The sequence below is a fragment of the Rhinopithecus bieti genome, unplaced genomic scaffold, assembly GCF_001698545.2.
Source record: "Rhinopithecus bieti isolate Rb0 unplaced genomic scaffold, ASM169854v2 scaffold_28090, whole genome shotgun sequence".
In the NCBI taxonomy this organism is placed as follows: Eukaryota; Metazoa; Chordata; class Mammalia; order Primates; family Cercopithecidae; genus Rhinopithecus; species Rhinopithecus bieti.
Window position 1 is genome coordinate 185,845 of NW_016812870.1, and position 23,592 is coordinate 209,436.

At 38.2% G+C, this 23,592-nt stretch overlaps 1 pseudogene; it reads left to right on the top strand.

Annotated features, from left to right (window-relative positions):
* The first annotated feature begins 5,122 nt into the window (after positions 1-5,122).
* Positions 5,123-23,592, top strand: part of LOC108512009 (nucleophosmin pseudogene) — a 76,575-nt pseudogene continuing 58,105 nt past the window's right edge.

The following is a 23,592-nucleotide window of genomic DNA, read 5'->3' on the forward strand; positions in this document are numbered from 1 at the left end:
AGAGACATTGTGGATTTTTTTCTCTACCAATCTGTCAATAACAGGTACAGACTACACGGTACATTTTATAAAATAGCACTCTAAAATTGCAAGGTGATAACTGACAGCTCATGTCACAGCTGGATTTTTATTAGGTCACTGAATCACCCTATAAGGCCAGCATTTTCTGAATGATGGGGTATGTGATTGTTTCCATTAATCCCTTGGGTATCATCCCATTGCCTTGCCACTTTTGCTGTGAAGTCAATTTGGAGGTAATAAGTTTATTCCGACAGTGTATACGACCTTCAGTAAACTCACACATGGTGATACAGAGGACTAAAGAGAAGATAAAGAAAATTCAAATCCAGACTACGCATAACGATTCTAATATGGAAAAAAATTCTGATTTCTTCACTGATGAGAATTACCCAATTTAGTTAATTTAATTACCTCGTACCTAGAAAGCACCCTTGAGGTTTGGTGTTAAATTAGTGTTCAGAATTGAGTTCTTCTTCTTGAAAAATCATGCACTTAGCAATGATAGTAGGCAAGTCAGGCCCAGTGAGGAGACATTCATGCAGTTGAGCCTACAGTGAGGCTAACATCTATCTTTGTACCATGCCTGCCTTGTTCATGAGCCCACTGAATAAATACCTTTCTGGTTAATCAAGGGAAATGACTGACAACTATGGGTCATTTTGTCTACCTGATTTACTAAGGGCCTCTTCCACAGTGAAAGTCTTCTGAAAAGCATACATAAGATACAACTCTTTTCACCCTCTAAATGCATTCTGAGAGATTCAGCCACACCAACCCATCTCTTAACCTTCTGTCACCAATATTCCAATTTTGATCTTCCCCAACTAGAACTAGACAAAAACTGTTACCTAGAAATAAGTATAGATCAAAATTTCCTTTTAGCAAAATAAGCAGTAAATTGTTGTTTTGTGTTCTGGTCACAAAGAGACTTAACCTTCTCTGCTGTCTTTCAGGGCCACTCATAACTGGAACTGGAACACTGCAGACCATTTCCAGTTCATGTCAGCATTTCACAGAGAACCAGGCATGAGTGATTTATCTTTAGTTAAGTGGCCATGGGAAACTACCCATGAGGCCATCCTAGGTATGAATTGAGGAATTTATTGCAATGTAAACCATGGAAGTGAATGTGACCTGATTATGCAAATAATTTCTATATTCATGATCTAGTTTGATGAGAGAATGTTACTAGTTGTATGCAGCTTTAAAAATAATATATCACATAGCATGAGTTGCTTATGAGTAGCTCAAAGCCTGTAGCTGTCCAAGACCAGATGTTCTATCTTCACCAGTGTCAGAAAGCTGAGACTCATTCTAAGGTGAAGGAGAGTTACATGGAAAAAGAGGATGGCTCTGCCCTCAAACTCTGACTTCCACTCAACTGTCCCATGAGGGCTTGTCACAGACTACACAGTACTTCCTATTCTCCATACAGCACCTTTGGAACTGCTGATCATAGGGCTGAGTAAAGAGTAATGTAAATTTTCTTACAGAAGAGCTAAAGATGCTTCTCTTGCTCTGGGAGATTTTTGGATACCCAGAGGTGATAGATTCGTAATTCTTTCCCTCCTCTCTCTTGGCATGGTTCAGTGTGGATAGAGTCTATTTACCTGTCCCATAGACTTTGGGCTTCACCACCATATGACTTGCTTTGATCAATGAAGTGTTGGAGGGTATATACCAGTATTCCAATTTCTGAAAGAGACTTTGAGAGGTGATGTGTGTTTCTAGCTGCCCTCTTGCATCCCTGCCTTCCACGGAGAGAAACTCATACCTCAAGTAGGTGGCACTCCTTCAACTTGGACTCTGGAAAGAGAAGACACCTGAAGCAGACCAGAACCCTACCTGCAGCCTGAATTAGAGCTCCAGTGGCAATGTACAATGCAAGTGAACGAGAAATAAATGCTTGTTTTTGTAAGCTACTGAGATTCTTGAGGTTGTTACAGCAAAACCTAATGGAAGTATATAAATATGTCAAAGTAAACAGGTTAGAGACACTGCATAACATGCTTCTTCAAAATGTGTTATAAACTGTCTTTGCAATCTGAAGAGGACCACTTTGTCATGTGTTGTGCCTCCTTTTTTATAAGGGACACCAGGTATAGAAACTCATCTTTTAATTTGGAAATAATATCTCAACATACTCTAAACCATTAAAATCTTGGAAATTTCATAGTATCAAACCTCAATCATTTTAGAAGTTATGTGCTACCCCTCGAACCAAAATGTCTAGGGTAACTCCCATTTCCTGTTTTTCCAGGTCCATCATCTTGACATCATCAATAGTATGATAAAACCCATATAATACAGACTCTTGGGGGTTTGCTCAAACTATGCACCAGACTCCAGATGCTTTAAGTGTTGTTTGTTAATGACTCATAGCTATAGCCTTTTACTCAAGGCTACATGAGAAAGAGACTTTTTGAGCAAGGATCCTAATGGCCAATTTGGGGACAAATAGGCTGCTAGTTTTCCATCGTAGAATATACAGGAGTGCCCCTCACCTGCACACACACACACACACACACACACACACTCCAAAGGCCAACTTCAAATACCTAGTTTCCCACATTTCCTGAGTGTCTACTGCCTGCAATCTCTTCCCAAGATAATGATTGTATTTGTTTAGGTTATTAGGCCTGTGAGCAACAAAAATGAACTCTAGTTAGCCTAATTTAAAACATTATTGTAAGATTATAGCAGTGGCTCACAAATTAAAATAAGATTTGAACAGTGAATATTTGAAGTGTGAAGAAATCACAAAACCTCCAGGGACATTTGCAGCAGAGATTTGAGACTTTAACACTGGCAGTTTCTGGAGTTTGGCTGCACATTAGAATCACATGGGCATTATGAAAGTTTTGTTGCTAATGCACAGTTTTACCCTAATCTAAAATAAAATCTTTTGGAATGGGACCCAGGCCTCAATAGCTTTTAAAATCTCAGAGGTGATCCCAGTTAGTAACCATAGTTGAAATTTAAGCTGCATTAGCATCACCTGGAGGGCTTGTTAAATCTCAGCGTTCCTGATTTACATAAAATCAGTTAGAAATAATTTGCATTCATAAAAAGTTCCAGGTGACACTGCACCTGGGTCTGGGTGGGGTCTGAGCTACTGCAATCCTAACAAGCTCTCATGTGTTCTGAGACTGCTGATCCTGAAATCACACATAGACTAGCAAAATTCTATAGCAGTGGCCCTCAAACTTTAGCATGTATGCATAGTAGTCATTGCAAACTTTGTGAAAACACAGATTACTGAACTCCATCACCAGATTCTGATTCAAGCAGCTGCCAGATGATGCTGATGCTGCCAGTCCATAAACCAGACTTTTTATAGCACTGCTCTAGAGCACTGGATCTAAACCAGAAAAGATTTTTCCCCTGAGGGGACACTTGGAAAGATCTGGGTACATTTTTGACTGTCACACTGGGGCAAATGAGAGAGGAGGGCAGATGGAGAAGGCACCTAGTGCGTAGAGGCCAGGGATACAGCTAAACCTTCTGTAAGGCACAGGACAGCCTTCCACAACAAGGAATTATCCAGCCAAAAATGTCAATAGTGCCAAGGTTGAGAAACCCTGCTCTAGAGTGTGGCCATTACCGAAGCCCAGTTGCTCCTCCCTAGCTATCTGTCCTGATTTTATAATTCCTGTGAAAAAGAATAATATTGCTCCCTCTAAGGTTACGTATCCACCCCTGGATCAATCAGCTATATCTGGGAGGCAAGACCTTGCTATACACACTGGAGATGCAGCCTTTGGAGAGACACAATAGAAGGCAGAAAACAAGATATTTCAAAAGTCAAAAGAAGCAGGGAAAGCTTAACCTTAGCTGAGACCACTGTGTTCACTAGAGTCAAGATGATGGTGAGTAATGGGCATCTCTTTCTGAGGGGTAAAAAGATGTTTGTGTCTTCATATATGCAGCAGTCACTGGAGCTGCTGTCGTAACCTGAACAGCTGAGAACCTCACTCTAGTCTTTGAACCCTAATGCAGTTGCAAAGAGTTCCTTGTATTTCTATACTTCTTATTTTTCCTTGAAATAGATCATCATCCCTGAGGTAGCTGAGCCTATTTCTTTTTCTTGCAAACCAAAGCATGCACACACACACATGCAGGCACACATACACACAATGCTTGGTGTTGGTTCAACATGTACTTTCCATCTGTCCCTCACAGGATCTGGTGAAACACACAGCCAGCTGAGGCTAAGGGACATGGCCTACCCAGTCTTATGGGATCACCCTTCACTTCAGTTGTTCAATACTGTATCAGCACTAACTTCTTTATTCTACCAAAGTGTTTTGGAATTGTTACTTTATTGAGTAGAAGTAATAATAGCTATCTTTTATTGAGCACCCTTTCAGGCTTTGTCCTGAACAAGTATCCAAAATTTGCAGATACAGATATATACATATACAAACATACACACATATATACACACATATATTCAAATATACACACATATATACATGTATACAAACATATGTTTGTATGCATATATATGAAATATATATATTTTTAGTTCTAACAAGATTTTCATGAGAAAATATTATCAACAAAGAAAATTAGTCTTAATGAAGTTAGATAACAAGCCCAAAATAATATATTTTGAAAGTAGAACTGGAATACAAACCCAGGTCTGTAAAACACCAAAATCTTTTACTTAATCACCATATTCTCCTTTATACCCTACCCTCTCTGCCATCATCCCACCATCCATCACCTAGTAATAGTGGTGCGAGGCTTTCATCATTTGATGCACATTATTTCTAGGCTACATGTTAGCTAAAATATAACTTCATAAGTGCAAATTTTACTCACACACCTACAGCAGAACCTGGCCAGATAGCAGGTTGTCAGTAAATGTGTTTTTAATAAGTGTTTTGTTTTAGAAGAGTTTTACATTTGTACAACATTTACAAACACAGTACAAAGAGTTCCTGTCCACCCCTCACCTAGTTTGCCCTTTTGTGATTTCAAACAGATGGTAAAGTAAACTCAGAATGAAAGAGCCCTCATTGTAATCATTTTCTGAACAAAGACACCGCATATGAGCCTGTAACTGCAACCAACTCCCTGTAGGTCAGCCGGCAACATGCTGTCAGATCAGCCCAGCTGGAATGAACCCTGGGTGTCAAAGAATGTTCTGGGAATTTCCCGGAGCTTTGTGGATTTCAGACCTGACACTTCACTGGCTCTTACAACAGAGGGTAAGTGAGCAGAGTCTGCATTTTCCAGGCTAGCTCCTCAGAAGGTTGTGTCTCACTTAGATCATCAAAGCCATTGGCCAGATGTCCTGTCATGCCCTGCACTTTGTACAATGCCAAGTATACTGCAGATAGTTCCACAAGTGCTAAATAACAGTGTCTAACTTTCATGGGCTATTTGCTGTACAGTCATTCTTTATATTCATTCTATTAACTGCCATTGTCTCTGCTCTTGGTGAGAAAAAGTGTTACGGGTGACAAGATGGACATCTGTTTAAAAGACATGTTCAGAAATAGAACTCCTTGCTCCCAATCATGTCAAACTCTCACAGTATTTGACTGGAGCAAAGCATAAAAAAGTTTTAGCGGCTTGTCCTTTATGCTAGTTGCAAAATTTACAACCACCCCTCCACTTGCATCTTCTCTGAGATCCTATCTGCCTTTGAGGACTAACGTGACATAATTCTACTCAACTATAATAATGTAATGGTGAAGAGGAATTTTCTGCTTGGAAGAGACCATCTCATTTCAATATGCTGTGACATCTTTTGGAAACCAATATCCTCTATAATGGAGAATGGCTGCAGATCAAGGGCAATCATTTCTGTGATTTATGAGCAGTGCAAGCAGATGGTTTTTTGAATATTTGGCCTTTTCCCAAAACCTCATGCAAGCTAAGCTGTTATATCTTATTGCATGAAAAGTCTGCTTCCAGGTAAGGGGATGGGCTGACTCCGAATCTGCCTTTGTACTTGAAACCAGGGGCAGAAGATACAGCTAACCTAAAGAAAGTCAAAGAAACTGGGTTTTGTTTTTTGAATTTTCTCTATAGTTAGCAGCAATCATAACTACAGACCAACTTGTGACCACCAAAAAAAAAAAAAAAAAAAAAAAAGACAGCCAGATACCTGGTCTGGAAGGTGATGATGTCTCACTTTGCCATGGTTATTAGATTATCAATTTTCTCCCCCCAAGACTTGTGTGATTCACAGGGAACACTATTAGCCTGGCAAGAATTAATTACAGCCCTGACAAAGGTGACCTTCCAAACAAAAGCAAAAAAGCAAACCAGTCTTTTGTGTGAGGCACCTGAATGATTAGGAGGTTTGGCTAGGATTCTTAACAGGATCTTGAGAATTGCCATCTGATTAAAAAGGAGCATGTTGGATTGTTTTAAGCAGAAGGCCAGAGTGTGTGGGACTTTAGCCTAAGCCATGACAGGAAATATTAATTATCTGCTGTATTCAATATATAAGATTTGAAGGCTTCTATTTCAATTCTGTTAATCTCATCACAGGTCATAAAAAAATGGGAATTTTGAGGACCAAAGACTGACAATGGAGAAAGAAACATCATTTCATTTCAGCATCAGAAGACTTGGGGATGTTGCACATTGTCTTAGTCTGTTTGGGCTGCTATAACCAAATAATAGAAACTGGGTGGTTTATAAACAACGGAAAGTAATTTCTCACAGTTCTGGGAGCTGGAAAGTCCAAGATCAAGGCATCAGTAGATTTGGTGTCTAGCGAGTGCTAGCTTTTAGTTCATAGATGGTGCCTTCTTGCTGTGTCCTCACATTGTAGAAGGGACAAGGCAGGTCCCTGGAGCCTCTATTATAAAGACACTAGTCCCATTCTAATGATCTAATCACATTCCCAAACCCCACCTCCTAATACCCCTAATACCATCTCATTGCTGATTACGTTACAACACATGAATTTTGGAGAGGCAGAAACATTCAGACTGTAGCACACATAGGAGTGAAGGAAGCCAGTCAGAGCCACCTGAAACAGGACCCGCAAAAAGTGACTTTATCTACAGTCAGTCTATCCAACACTGTGTCCCTAGCTTGAGATTCTATCTGTTACTCTTCCTTTTCCAGGATATTAATATTGGGAAAATGTATGAAGTCACCAAAATGAGTCTTTAAGAATCCCACATTCTTCCCTGTAGCAGTGAAACCGTCCCTCTCCTCAGTTTCTCAGTGCCCAACAGCACAGCAATCCTTTCCTAAACAAAACTGTGCATTCAGGAAAGGTTTTGCTACCTGTAACAAACCTCGAAATAAACCTACATCAATTTTTACTGCAAAGGTTTTATTTTGGGGCTGAAATGGAAAGCTTTGGCACATGTTAAAAGGATTTCAAGGATAAACAGTAAGTTTTCTTTGTTTTTTGTTTTTTGCAATGCTACCAACTTGTCACAGTGGCAAGCTTCCTTCCTATGATTAATTTTGCTCCCAGAAAGTATCCAATGTCCCAGAAATGAACAATTAGGCAGATCTGTCTGTCTCTACCAGTGTATTCTAAGACCATACTTGGTTCAGCTCATAGGTTTCCCTGGAAACATGTACTTGCACTGGTCTGTCCATTTTCACAGCTCTGGGTGACAAAGGGTACAATTCTCTTTAAGAATGTAGCCCTGGCTGGGAGCAGTGGCTCACACCTCTATCCCAGCACTTTGGGAGGCGGAGGTGGGCAGATCACCTGAGGTCAGGAGTTCGAGACTAGTCTGGCCAACATGGAGAAACCTCATCTCTACTAAAAATACAAAAAAGTTAGCCAGGCATGGTGGCAGGCACCTGTAATCCCAGCTACTCAGGAGGCTGAGACAGAAGAATCGCTTGAACCCGGGAGGCAGAGGTTGCAGTGAGCCCAGATCACCCCATTGCACTCCAGCCTGGGCAACAAAGAATGAAACTCCGTCTAAAAAAAAAAAAAAGAATGCAGCCCGGAGCATCCTTAGGAAGTCTTACAATTTTCAGTTCTATGAATATTCTTCTTATTCCACAAGTTCTGCTTTTATTCATCCCCTTATTTGATCATTCACATACCCATTTAACAAAAGTTTATTGATTGCCTGTCCTAGACTAATGACACAGTCCTGGGCTTACAGCTCTGAAAAGGGCAGACAAGGTTTATGTTCTCACATATACATTTAATTATCTGCTTGACTTCATGTTATTTGATTATACTTTTAATCATTCCTTGAGCTACTTCATTGTTTTTGAAGAAGCAAAGTATCTCTAACCATTTTACATTAAATGCCAACACAAGCCAGCTTCTCATAAACCGTTAAGTAAAAGATATTCAAGTCCATTATTAAGAAAAACAATAGCAAGGAAAATATTAAGAAAATTAATGGCATATTATTAAAGCTGTAATGAGATACAAATTCATAATTTGGTGTTGGTCACTGTTTCTTATTTTAGCCATTCTGATAGGTATATACTGACATTTTAATTGGATTTTCCTAATGATTATGATGTTGGAAATCTTTTCACATGTCTATTTGTCATCCGTTTTTCTCTCATTTTAGCCATTCTGATAGGTGTATACTGATATTTTAATTTGATTTTCCTAATGATTATGGATTATGAAAAGATGTTGGAAATCTTTTCACATGTTTATTTGTCATCCATTTTTCTCATTCAGTAAAATATCTCTTCTTGACATTTGCCCATTTTCTTGTTTTTGTTTTACTGTTTTGAGTTTTTTTGCATATTCCAGACACTAATCCTTCATCAGACATGTAGTTTGCAAATATTTTCTCCTAGTCAGTATCTTATCTTGCTATCCACTTAAAAGGGTTTTTCACAGAGAAAAGGGTTTTTAATTTTTTTTTTTAATTTTATGAAGCTCAATTTATCAATTTTCCTTTTCTGGATCATACTTTTGGTGTCAAGTTTAACCCTAGATCTCAAAGATTTTCTCCTATTTTTTTCCAAAATTTTATAGTTTTACATTTAAGTCCATGTTCCAATTTGACTTAATTTTTATATGCAGTATGAGACTTATGTCAGTTTTTGTCTATGGATGTCCACTTGCTCCAATATAGTTTGTTGAAAATGCTAGCTTTCATCAAATTGCTTTTGCATCTTTGAAAAAAAATCAATCAGGCTTAATTTTGGAGACCTGCTTCTGGGTTTTCTATCCTGTCCACTGATCTATGTGTCTACCCTTCTGCCAATAACACAGTCTCAGTTACTGTAGAAATTAAGTAGACTGGTTCCTCCCAATTTGTTCTTTTTCAAATAGTTTTAGCTACTCTAGTTTCTTTGACTTTCCATTTAAATATTAGAATAATCTTCTGTATATATACACAAAAAATATTTCTGGAACTATAGGAATTGCATTCAGCCTGTGTATCAATTTTTGGAGAATTGACATCTTTACTATGTTGATTCTTCCAATCTATGAATATGGTATGTCTTTGCAGCTATTTAGATCTTCTTTGCTTTCTTTCATCAGTATTTGTAGTTTCTGTCTCCAAGTCCTATTTATGTTTTGATATATTTACACCTCAGTATTTCTTTCTCTTTTTTTGGAGCAAATTTAAATGGTATTTTATATTTAATTGTGGCTTTTCTACATGTTTATTGCTGATGTATAGAAATAAAATAGATTTTTGTATGCCTATCTTGAATCTTGCAACTTTGCTGAACTTACTTATTCATTCCAGGAATTTTTGTATAGATTCCTTGGAATTTATACATGAACAATTATACCATCTGAAAGTAGGAACAGGTTTTTTTCTTCCTTTCCAACCAATATGCCTTTTAGTTCCCTTTCTTGTCTTGTTGTACTGACTAGAACTTCTAGCACTAAGTTGAGTAATAAGAGCAGACACCCTTACCTTGTTGCCAATCTTAGGGAAAAACATTTAATCTTTTACTATTAAGTAAAATATTAACTGTGGAGTTTTTGTAGATGATCTTTAACAGATTGAGAACACTCCCCTTTATTTCTATTTGTTCTGAAAGTCTTTGTGATGAATGGGTGAATGTCCAGTGCTTTTTTCTGCATTGCTTGTTATGAACATAACAATTTTTTCTCTACCATGGTAGGTTGCATTAATTTATTTTCCAGTATTGAGCTAGACTCGCCTTCTTTGAACAAATCCCATTTGTTCATAGTGTCTAATTCTTTTTAGCTGAATTATATTTGATAGTGTTTTACTGAGGATTTTTACATCCATGTTTATGAGGGATACTGGTCTATAGTTAGCTTTTTTGTACTTTAATTTTTTGGTATCAGAGTAATACTAGCATCATAAAATGAATTGAGAAGGATTTTCTTCTCTTCTAATTTCTGGATGACTTGGTGTACAGTTAATGTTAATTCTTTTTTTACATGTTTGCTAGAATTCGCAAGGAAAACCATCTGGGCTCGGATATTACTATTTTGGGAGTTTTTAAGTAATAAGATCAATTTTTTTAATAGTTACAGGGATATTTGAATTATCTGTTTTATATTGGGTGAGTTGTAGTAATCTGTGGTTTTTGAGGATTTGGCCCATTCATCAAAGGTATCGAATTTATGTGTGAAATCATTTCTTGTGGCCTCTGCTAACATATGAGGAGAGTGAGTGGTCTTTCCACAAAAGGGAAGTCAGGAAAGTCCTGACACTCCTCTAGGCCACTATCCAGGAGAGACAGAGGTGCGTGATTACTGCCAGATAAGACTGGGAGTTCAAGATCCCCATGTGGTATCCACTGATACCACAGAGTAGGTGGGTCCTCATAACTGCCTGGTAGGTATGAAAGTCTTGGCTCCCTACTTATCCTTCCCTAACATGACCCTGAGAGGGGAGATGATGCACCTTGTCACATTCTGGTGAGGATAGAAGTCCAGATTCACATTTAATCCTTGCTATTGTGGATAAGGGTTGGGATCACAACATTTCTGTGGTGTTTGGCTACAGTGCTTTTTATTGATCTAAGAGAGCTTTTAGGGTTCTACTCTTGTTGTTTTGTCTGTCTGGGCTGCCCATTTCTTGGTCCTTTGGCTAGAGGAAGGTGGCTTTTATTGAGACTTTTGAAAATGTGTGCCTTTTGATTTTTCTGGGCTGCCAACTTCTTCAGCTCCAAGTCTGTGGTATATTAGGCAAAAAGAAAATCCAAGGAACTTACTACTCCATTATTTATTGGGTCTCAAGATCTCCAGTAAGTCCACCTTCTTCTCTTCACCTTTCAGAATCTCCTTATGCTTGTTTTATATGTAAGTCTGGGGTTTCAGTTGTAGTTAGTGGGAAGAGTAAAGAACAATACTTCTAATCCATCTTCCCAAGAGCAGAATTTCTGAGTATCTTTAAAACAAAATAAAAATTACAGTGTATTTTTTTTATAAAGAGTAATACGTGGAGTATATAAATTTTATAGCCCATATAAATCTATCAATAGATAGTAAATACAAAGCTTCTCTGATTCCTTTACATAAGAATGATAATATATGACTAAACAGAGAATTTCTGGTTAATCTCAAATTATTTTTACTTACTTCAAAATTCTATAAATATTGCTCCACTAGCATCTAATGTTCAACATTATGGAGAAAAAGATTGAGACCAGCCTGATTGCTCTACTCTGTCTTTCTAGATGCTCAGAGAATTCTTTGTTTACTATTGAAATTCCAAAATTTCTGTAGGTATGTTTAGGTGTAGTTTTCCTATTGACCAGTTTGTCTCATGTGCTGTCTTAGGATGTTACTCATCTCAGGAAAGTTTTCTACTGTTAGTTCCTGATGCTTGCTCTGTTCAATTTTTTTTTTTTTTTTTTTGATGACAAAGATTCTTTATTACATAAGAGATCCTATTATCTGATATTACCTAATCAATTTGTTCTCTCCTCTTGACCAATTTTCTGTAGGCTGAACTTCTGTTCTTTGCCTTCTGTTTCTGTCCTCTTCTTTTTGTTAATTTCTTCTATTTGTTATTGTGCTATGAATTCCAGGAGAATTGTTGAAAATATCTTCCAAGTTATTGGTTACATCTCTAAAGAGATGATTCTTATCAGTAACTGCTTCCAATGCAGACTTTAATTTCCTCATTACATTTTAATTCCTTTACAATGTAAATTTTTCTTGCCAATTCACTTTGTACTTACAACTATGTAGTAAACAACTTTTGACTTTTTTAATGTCACCTTTCTTCCCTTATTTCAGGGATTCTGATGTTGTTTTGAAGTTGAGTGCACAATTAAGATGTAATTACCTTCCCTCTAGTAAATCTTTTCCAACTGAATAATGTGTGGACGGAAAACAAATATGACAAAACAAATGTAATGAAAAGCAAATCTCCCTCTTACCCCAAATATGCAACCATTTTCTGTAATCAAACATTGTTAATAGTTACTTATTTCCTTCCAGAAACATTTTATTTATACTCGAGCATGTAAATGTATGTTTATCTGTGCTGTTTTTAATATAAATGGTACAATAGAGGCCTTGATTTTTAAAAAATATCTTGAAGATAATTTTATAGTAGCATGTAATATTCTATACATTCTACTAACAACATAGAATTCTGCTAAATGAATTCACAATAATACATTTTTCTACTATCTCATGGGAGACACTTAAGTTGTTACAAGTACTTAACCATAGGGAATTTTTGAAAAGCATGGTGTTCTTTTATTCCTTAGTTATGGTTAGGGGTGGGTGGGTTGTAGACATTTGTTTTTTGTTTTCTATTTTTCTTCAATTTACTTTTCTTTTTAATCTTGTTTGAATATCATCTTTGAATAATAGGAGATAGATCCAGACTTTGTGCTGACCTTACAATAGAGTGACTTAATTATCCCTGTTTCCTCTCATCCCATCCACATTGTGCTGACCTGACAATACAGTGACTTAATTATCCTTGTTTCCTCTCATCTCATCCACATTTTTACACTTACTGTCTTCCTTCCGAACAAAACCAAGGTGCTGATCACCTTTATAGACAATTGATAAAGTCTGAAGAAATTCAAAATGTTAACAATATTTATCTCTGAGTAGTTGAATCAAGGGAGATTTTCACTTTTATGTTGATGCCTTTTATATTGCTTAAATCCTGTAATTGAAAAGGTTTTAATGTTTAAGAAAAATTTAATGGAAAATTAAAATATAGCATTACCAGTTCAACAACCCAAAATATGGGAGTAGTAGGCCACTAAAGCTGAATGTTACTCAAAAGAGGAACTTCATCTCTACGCCCTTTTTCTAAGTGTGTTAAAGCCATTCCACTGGTGACAAGCTTTCAGTTGGTCCTGGCCCCATAACAGGAATAGCGGACACCTTTAGATGTCAACCCATAAAAGTTCTCCCTTATTCACTGCTAACAAAACCCCAATTTTGTTTGGGCAGTAAATTAAGCCACAATCAAAAGATTTAATACGCAAAAGCTCAGCAAAAGATTTGAGCTGGGTCCGAAGATCAGCAACAACAGAAAACTAAAACCTACTCCAGGTCTGAAAGAAAAGAGAGATGAGCAATTATTCAATCTAAGGCAGAGCTATAACTACAGGAAAAAGGCCTCCTAGCAGGAGCTGTGGCCTTCGGTAGAAAGAGAATGATATGGCCGGGCGCGGTGGCTCAAGCCTGTAATCCCAGCACTTTGGGAGGCCGAGACCGGCGGATCATGAGGTCAGGAGATCGAAACCATACTGGCTAACACGGTGAAACCCCGTCTCTACTAAAATACAAAACTAGCTGGGCGAGGTGGCGGGCGCCTGTAGTCCCAGCTACTCCGGAGGCTGAGGCAGGAGAATGGCGTAAACCCGGGAGGCGGAGCTTGCAGTGAGCTGAGATCTGGCCACTGCACTCCAGTCCGGGCGACAGAGCGAGACTCCGCCTCAAAAAAAGAAAAAAAAAAAGAAAAGAAAAAAAAAGAAAGATAATGATATTAACAAACCCAAAGAGGGGTGGAGTCATGGAAGCCGGTTCACCCAATAGGAGTGGCGGCCCAGTGGAACAAACTGTGGCAATGCAGGAAGGACAGAAGATAGGGGAAACAAATGCTCTCAACCATTCTATTCTCCTGCCTTCAGATTTCTTACCATTTCTTCTGGTACCAAAGACTCAATGAGAAGCCAGATGGAAAGGGAGTTCAGGTGATCTATGCTACAGAGGTCAGCTCCCTGAGGTGTGAAGCAGGTTGAGAAGGACAGGGAGATATACATTTTCAATGCCCTGTCTCACATCCTCTTGGCTCACTATTTTGTTCTGACTATTGCTTTAGCAACCAGCCGAAGCAATAGAACCTTAATTTAGCTGCACAAATGTTTCTTGTGCTTCAGGAATTCTTTGTCTCCACTGCATGAGATACCTACAGAAGACTAGCCTGCTTACTCATTCTGCATCATACTCCGACTGTACATCCAAGGAACTTAGCAGCCCCAGGGGCAAGCCTTGACCAACTGGAGTTGGAATTAAGTAGATAAATATACCCTTTTCCCATGTCTTGAGCAAACAAGTCTGAAGGAGGATCTATACCATTCTTCAGAGGGTTTTCAACTAAACTGAATCCCAGTTGCCCGTAGTAGTAACTAACATTCAGTGTTAATAACTCCACTCTTGGATTATCTTTATATATTCTCCATTTCACTAGTCCTAATACTCAAGGTTTAATTTGTATCAAATAGAGAAGAGGCTTCCAATACCGGCCATTGAATCCCACGACAGAATGCAGTAGCTTTTCCTGAAGCAAAATAACACACTATCAACATCACTGTTCAATCCTCTGACTGCTGTTCCCTGAGGTCACTTCCTCAAATAAGCTATCTATCTGCATCTATCCCTTTTCTCCAGCTCTTCTTTTGGGGGAAACCCATGATAAAATAGGCAGAAAACAGGTAGCTCTAGAGTAGCAAAAGGAAAGTAAGCAATCCAGGTGTCCATCCTTCTCCCAAGCAATGCAAGAGTAAATAACTCCATTCCAAAATTCAAGTGTAAACTAGGCATGGTGGTGCAGACCTGTAATCCCAACTACTTGTGAGGTTTAGGTAAGAGGATTGCAGGAGCCCAGGAGTTCATACATATGCCCGAGGAACATACACAGATCCCATCTCAAAAATATAAATTTTTAAATCTAGATACAAATTCTTATTAATCTACAATAATGGCTTAGTAGTGGTTGTGTGACCAGTTTTGGCCAATGTCAAAAGATAGAAGTATGCTGTCATGGTTTACAGCATAAGAGCAACTATAGCACAAGGGTAGTTACAGATAGTCTAAAATGAGAAGCTGTGGCTGAAAAAAAAAAAAAAAAAAACTAACTCTAAGGCTCAAGGCTGTATACACACTATCAATCCAATATTATCGTCTACCAAACCCAAACTGCTGGTGCCACAGTCACAGATCTATCTTGAGAAAGGGAGAAAAGAGAAAGTGAAGCTTGTGGTTGCCACAAATGTCTAGCCAGAGTCCAAGGGATGGGAAAATCTTAGGATTGTTTCTCAAATATGTATTTTGATTCTCCCGTGGTTTAGAGGATGTGCACAGCCAGCTCTGACTCCACAGGATAAAGTTAATGATATAAAGGAGAGGTACACAAACGTTTTCTGGAAAGGGACAGATAGAAAATATATTTTAGGCTTTGAAGTCCATATAGTCTCTTAAAAGCAGGCACAGAAAACACATAAACAAATGGGCATGACTATGCCCCAGGAAAACTTTATTTACAAAACAAGTGGTAGACCTGATTTGGCCTGCAAGGTGTAGTTTGCTGACCCTGGTGTAAACCAAGAAGACTTTTGCTGCCACTTCACAAAGAACCCAATTGCACCACAGTTAATAATCTCTTCAAAATGTGAACAATCTCATTAATAAATAAAATATTCAACTATCCAGTAGCTGTCTTCAAAAATTTTTTCTCTCACTTAAGAATATCAGCTTTCTATTGTTATTTCCAGAAAAAAATCAGATCACCAAATTACTATCAAATGATTCTATCTTCAATATTTTTAATTTCACAAATCACTTTATATCTCACTCTGAAACTTCCACACCCCCAAAAATGAAATTGAAAAGTGCAAGACCTGAAAACCTATTGTGAAAGTCCATCAATTTAAAAAAGAACACTAAGTAGAACTAAAGAAAATGTATTTGCTCAAATACAATCACATAACTAAACCAAAAGTAGCCTCCTGGAGATAACCCTGTGTTAAAAGATTTTCATGTTTTCTTGAGAGCCTTTCATGCTAAAATTTCTAAAAGCCCACTGGTTGCACACAGTGGCAAAATGCTACAGTGATTTAACAACCCCAGGCATAATTAAATAACAAAGGAAAGATATGATGGAGTATATTTCTTATCCAGTAGTAAAGTAATCTGCAATTTCACAAGTTAGAATTTGGTCAGGACCCAAATGCTAATTTCAGTACCAGGCAGAGTGTACTCAAGGTTTAATTTACATCAGAGAAGAGGTTTCCAGGACCAGTCATTGAACCCCATGTTGGAATGCAGTAGCTTTTCCTAAAGCAAAATAACACACTACCAACATCATTGTTCAGCAGCACCATAGGTATCTCTGTGGGAATTTTTTAACAAATTACTGACAAGGGTTGGCCCTATTTAATCCATAATTGTGAATGCCATCAGCGCCTATGGTTAGAGGGCTATAAAGCCAAAGAATAGCACACACTTGGGTTTTGTTCAGACTAAATTACTACAGAAAAAGGGCCAAATACCAAAGTAACCACAACTGCATCTTTAGATTGCCCTCTCAAAATTGTTATTTTTTTGTTCTGAGGATTTAATGGAAAAATAAGCAATTCCTTTAAAGTTGGAAATTAATTTTTTTCTGGTAAACGAATGTTTATCCCATTAAATGTGAATTTCTTTCTTCTTCTTTTTTAAATCAACACCCACACTTTCTATCAAAGAGCACAAAATTATTCTGGCATCTTCTTTAGACATTCTACAAACATAATTGGTTTCTTACAGATAGATAGATAGATAGATAGATAGATAGATAGATAGATAGATAGATATTGATATCAAGCAACTTATGGCTAGAGAGTACAATTTACACAGATTTGAACAGATGCATACATTTAGAACTTAAAAACCACTGACCAAACACTGAAGCGTTTTGGTGGTGGTGAGCAAATGCAGCAGTTACATGTGTTGTATTCAGACAGAAGCGTGGGGGCAAGATTCCTGCTGACCTCCATTTTATCACAAAAGTGCTCCCAAGAGATAGAGTTGTAGAAAGGAAGTCCAAGTCCAAGACAAAAACAAAAAACAAAAAAACACGACAGATGAAATAGAGATAAAAGTTCAATTTAAAACATTACATACCATTTAAATGAATGGGAACTGGAATAAAGTTCCAAAAAGTACACAGAAGGAATAATCTGAATATGAAAAGTTACCAACGTCCTAAAGAGACACAACTGAGGTCACATTAAGGCTACTGGTTAAGTAATGGGTAAGATATTAAAAATCAAAAGAAAAGCCTCTGATCTGTCATTCATAGTGCTTTGCAAAGGATGCCATGTATAGTGATTTAATCCTGATAACAACCTGTGAAATAGATGTATTATCCCAATTCCCCATAAGGAAGTCCAGGAGGGATGAGTGCCTCATCCAGTCAGTTTAGCTAGCAACCAGTACAAAGAAAAACAAACTCAGGTCTTTTAGCTGTCTGTCTAGTGTTACTTTCACGCTACCACAGCATTCATTTTATGAAGGACAAAGCAGCAAAATGTCACAGTCCATGCACCTGTGGACTGAAAGGTATAACACGTTCAAAGTCAGGTTGAAACATTTCACCTCTGTACTCTGTACTTCTCCGGTCTTGCCAGTCACTGGCTGTCTGTGGGATCACATTAGTGGTGATGACCCAAATTTCACTGGTCTTGCCCCTACCTATATTGAACACACTTTCAGACTTTTGCAAACCTCTCCAAGAGCCTCCAGGAGATCCAGAAGTATCTCGTGAGTTATTTTCTCACAGTGTCTTAGCTTTTCAGTGACACCCACTGCTTCGAAAACACTCAAAGACTGTGCCTCTCAGTGCCACTGCTACAGCCACGGGAGAATATCCTTGTTTGACCAAGACGTTCGTAAGCTTCCCTTCAGCTTGACTAAACTTTTGACAGGCTTCTTCATGAATGTATAAGCCCCCGACCTCCCCTTTTTTAGAACATTTACTTTACAAAGCTTACAATTGCAAATTTGTACTCTTTCCCTTTGAGATGTAAATCTTCTAGTCTCTTGCTTCACAGTCCAGTGATGTCTTTCTCAAGGACCTGAGAGCCATCTCTTTGAAATGCAATCATCAAGAAAGATAGCACTCTTTTCTCCTAGTCTCTGTGGGAGGGTAGGAACCTAACTTCCATAAGTGGCAATTAGCCAAAACACATGGCCTAATCGTATGACCAGCCTCTCCCCTAATATCCTTCAAGAACTTTTCTACTAGTCCAGCCCAGCACTTAAGTCTTCCCACCTCTTGTTTCAGCAGAATTGAATTCTATCTCTCTTCCCTATTCCAAGATCTTAAATGAAGTCTTCTTTGCCTGTTTCCCTCCCTCCAGTGCAAATTTTCACATCAAAACCACACTGCCAAAATCTTCCCAGGACAACAAACCCTCAGAGACTCACAGAGACTCCTGGGAGAATGTCTCTCTCCCTGACTCAGGTTACAGCTTATAATCTGCAATAAAGCCAGAGGACTCTCACTTTTCCCATATCTCATGGAGTTCTTTATGAAGTGTTCCCCTGCTTTTTGGCTGCAAGTCTGTAGCCTCAAGCAGAGACAGTGTGGTGGGCAGACACACGCTGCCCTCTTCATCTCAATTGTTGTCTCAGGTGCACAGAAAAAATCCAAAGCCCCTCAATTTTTAAAAAATCAAAATAAATGCCTCATGAACCCACGCAACTAAATAACAAACATGCTCATACACATTTGAATTTCAGTTTAGTCCAAAACCAAGATCTTGATTTCACTTAGATGAGTGAAATAGTGCAATGGAGATGCTTAAAAATAAAACAAATAAGGAGAGAAAATTAAACGTTTTATTCTTTTTTACCCCTTTTGCATTTTAAAAGTCCAATTTAAACCACCACTCAGAGTATGTTTAAATACTATGTCTTACACTACATATCAATTTTCAATTCAACTTTAGATTCCAACCCAGCAAATTTAGAGCAGTTTTATGAGAGAGAGAGAGCGAGAGAGAGAGAAGTAGAGAAAAGAAAAAAGAGGACTACCAGCATGGTGAAAACTAGAGAAAGTATATTTCAATTCAGTATTAGAAAAGGGTATAAGAATTACAGCTGTCCAAGACTCTAATTTGTGGTTGTAAAAAAAGTGTTTTTGTCCATGTTTGGATCAGGGCAGAGGCTGAAGACAGTGCATTCAGGATGTTGTAGAGGGTATTCACACATAGGGGAGGACATTGGAAACATCTGATGTTCAACACTGAGATAATAGTATTTGATGGTATTGCCATTTGTAAAATATTACTATTTTGGATCTCTTAATGAGGTTTTCTTAATTTCTTTTACATGTATTAGCACCTCATTAACCAAATATAAAATATTCTCAAAATATACAGCATTTTTTGAAATGAACTCCCTATATCAGAAAGTCATTTTTATCAACACATGAACTTTAAGGCAGGGAAGGCAAAAACACTGAATGGTGCATTTAATTGAATATTATGTGTTGCTACTATCTTTACTCTTTGGCATCATGTATGAATGTGATTTAGTTCTTCCGTGTGGCAGTCTTCATGCAATTAGGCATTACTTACTCTTGGCTGAATGATCTGAGCACTACAGATAGGTAAATTATTCTTCTTCCTTTTCTACAAATAATGCATTCAATAGTTACCATAACACTGTGCCAGACATAAAACTACACCAGAAGACAGAATCCCTATTCCTAAATAGCCAATGCTATAGGAAAGAGGGAGAGAGCTCCAGACAGGAATCAGATGTTTCTCTTTTAGTTATTGCCCGCCACCCCCAGGGTGGAGGGTGAGCAGCTGGGCTCAACCAAGTCTGGAAACCAAGCCAATTGGCCTGGCATCTTGGGCATTGGCTCACTTAATTTCTGGAGGTCATTCAATCTGGCTGGCACAGAGAGCCATGCAATATTAACAACAGCAAAAAAAGCTTACAGATTTTAGGGCACTCTAGGTTCAGACATTCTAGGCTTCAAATCTTAAGAGTTCTTAAAACTCTGCAAAATGGGAATAATACAGCAGGCTGTCTTTATCTATGGTTTCCGTTTCCGCGGTTTCAGTTACTGATGGTTAACTTTTGTGGACAATATTCCTGGCCCGAAAATACTAAATGGAAAATTTCAGAGATAATGTCTAAGTTATATTTTGCCTGCCATTCTGAGTAGATGGATCCCACTCCATCACACTGGGGATGGGAATCATCGTTGTGTGCAGCATCTCCTCACTGTGTATGCTACCCAGCTGTGAGTCACTTAGTAGCCCTGGTGATGATCAGATGGATGTCTCAGTGTTGCAGTGCCTGTGTTCAAGTCACCCTCATTTCACTTGATCACTGCTGTATTATTGAGGTCAGGAGTTCAAGACCAGCCTGGCCAACACATTGAAACTCCGTCTCTACTAAAAATACAAAAATCAGCTGGGTGTGGTGGTGCCTGTAATGCCAGCTACTCAGGAGTTTGAGGTGGGAGAATCGCTTGAACCCAGGAGGCAGGGGTTGCAGTGAGCCGAGATCGTGCTGCTGCATTCCAGCCTGGATGACAAGGTGAGACGGTCTCAAAAAAAAAAAAAAAGAAAGAAAGAAAGAAAAGAAAAGAAAATGAAAAGTGGTTATTATTTCTGAAGAAAAACACAAAAAAGAAAAAGAACCATTGCCATATTATTAAGAAGGGCCCGAGACTGTATGATTTACATACACCTAATGCCCAAGTCAGGGAGAAAAAAAACAAATGACAGACAGATCGGCTGAGGCAGTATTTCCTAACAGGTTGTAGCAAAGTACAGCAGATCTATTGGATTCCAATTTCCTGTCCTTCATCAGTAATGTCAACTACTAACCAAGACTCCAGATATAGAACACTAAGAATTTTGCTTATACTGAATACAAAATGTTCCCTGCCTCATTCGCCCCTTAGTATATATTTAAGGCTCTTGAATATATGCAAAACATAAAACTTATGCACCTTAAGATGACTTTTTTGGTTACTAGAATAATTTTAAATAAATGGAAAAAAAAACCACTTGTTTTAAAGCTTTTTAACTCTAGTGGGATAGAATGCTAAGAGTAATAGTAAGTTCTGCCCTTGGCGACACCATTTCATTCTGCTCTGCTATTATTTACCTCTCTGATTATGTCATCAAAAAGAGTAAAAGCCCATTATATAAGAAAACCATTTATAGAATGTATTGGCATTGTATAAACTGCTCTACTCATCAAAATAAATGGAAAGCAGAATTGTCTGTGATTGTTGGAATCCAGCACTCACGGATTGTGTCAAGAAGAATATAAACAGCCAGATTCCCATCCACCAAAAGCCCACATGAGCCCCTGGTTCGAATGAGGTTCTCAGAATTTGAAACTTGCAACAACTAATCCGAATCACACTATTTGGTTTCACCTAAAAATAAAACATCTGACTACTCCTTTCTTCTGCATAATAATGCTATTTTTTTCTGTAGGTAGAGGAATATACTTTAATGGCATGAATGAAAAGACTAACAGTTTTTCTTTGAAAATACAGTTCCAAAAGGGAACAATTCTGTTTCTTTTTTTTCCCTAGTTACTGCCTTCCTTTGATTTTTACCAACAATATTTTAGGTAAGCTTCTCTTTATCAAATTTTACTTTGAAAGACTATGAGTTTAAATTCTATTGGTGTTCCCTGCTGCTCTAACCAGAGCACAGAGAATTATGGCAGAAGCCTATCTTTAAAGTCAGTGTGTTGGCTTAGACCCTGGCCAGCTTTCATTACAAAGGTGCTTTATGAATCATGAATCAAATGAATAGCATAATAAAAGTGCACACCTCTAGAAGTATCTATCTAATGTATTTTAGGGGGAGAAAGAATATCTAGTCTCTCTCTTCTGAAACTATGCATGTAAAGTAAAAGGGGTTTTATTTATACAAATGTGCACTTCTTTTCTTCCCTTCTTTTTGTAGGGGGCATTACTCATTTACAATGTGTTCTCCCCTAGGAAAGTCTGGGACAGGCAACGTCTTGCTTGCCCAACAGTCAAAGAAATGGTGAACACATAAACATCAATTATTGCATGCCCCCACAATAGAAGTGCAACAACTTTGGTAACAATACAAATCAAATAAGGGTATAAGGGTAACGGGAAACACACACACACAGACACAAAGGTTAAAAGCAGTGATGAAGGTCATTCCTGAAAGTTGTCCAAAAATACTTCTAAGTGCTTTTATAGTGACAGAAGTTGGTGGAAGTCTCTTGAATTTACTGCCGTATTTAGCTCAAACACAGCTTTATTTAAAATTTGTGTTTTCGTCCTCATTTCTTCCCCAAATTGTTTCATCTTTGAAATTTTCTTAAAACTGAAATTGAAGATATAAAGAATTTAAGAAAACATATTTCATCACAGAAGAGATAGTCTTTAACATTTGTGCATAGGTTATTAGCAGAGAGGTGAATGGGAGGAATTTTACCCCATAACACTTCCTCAAAGGTAAGAGTTCTCCTTTCTACTCTTCCCTGCATCTTTACGTGCCATAAAACCCACCGACTATCAGTTTTTGACCATTGAAAAGGCCAATTCCAAAGGGGCACTTCAAAATCAAAACCACAATGAGATACCACCTCACACCCGTCAGAATGCCTATTATTAAAAAGTCAAAAAACAACAGATGGGCCAGGCGCGGTAGCTCACGCCTGTAATTCCAACACTTTGGGAGGCCGAGGTGGGTGGATCACGAGGTCAGGAGATTGATACCATCCTGGCTAACACAGTGAAACCCTGTCTCCAATAAAAGTACAAAAAATTAGCCGGGCGTGGTGGTGGGCACCCGTAGTCCCAGCTACTGGGGAGGCTGAGGCAGGAGAACGGTGTGAACCCGGGAGGTGGAGCTTGCAGTGAGCCGAGATCGCGCCACTGCACTCTAGCCTGGGCGACAGAGTGAGACTCCATCTCAAAAAACAAACAAACAAACAAAAAACAAAAACAAAACAAAAAAACACACAGATGCGGTGAGGCTGTGGAGAAAAAGGAACACTTACACACTGCTGATGGGAAAGCGAATTAGTTCAGCCACTGTGGAAAGCATTGTGGAAATTTCTTTAAAACAGAACTACCACTCGATCCTGCAATCCTACTACTGGGTATATACCCAAAGTAAAATAAAGCATTCTACCAAAAAGACACATGCATGCATATATTCATAGCAGCACTATTCACAATAGCAGATGCATGGGATCAACCAAGATGCCCAACCATAGTGGATTGGATAAAGAAAATATGGTACATGTACACCATGGAATACTACACTCCATAAAAAAAGAATGAAATCATGTCCTTTGCAGCAACAAAGATGGAGCTACAGGCCATTATTCTAAGCAAACTAACACAGGAACAGAAAACCAAATACTGCATTTTCTCACTTATAAGTGGCAAC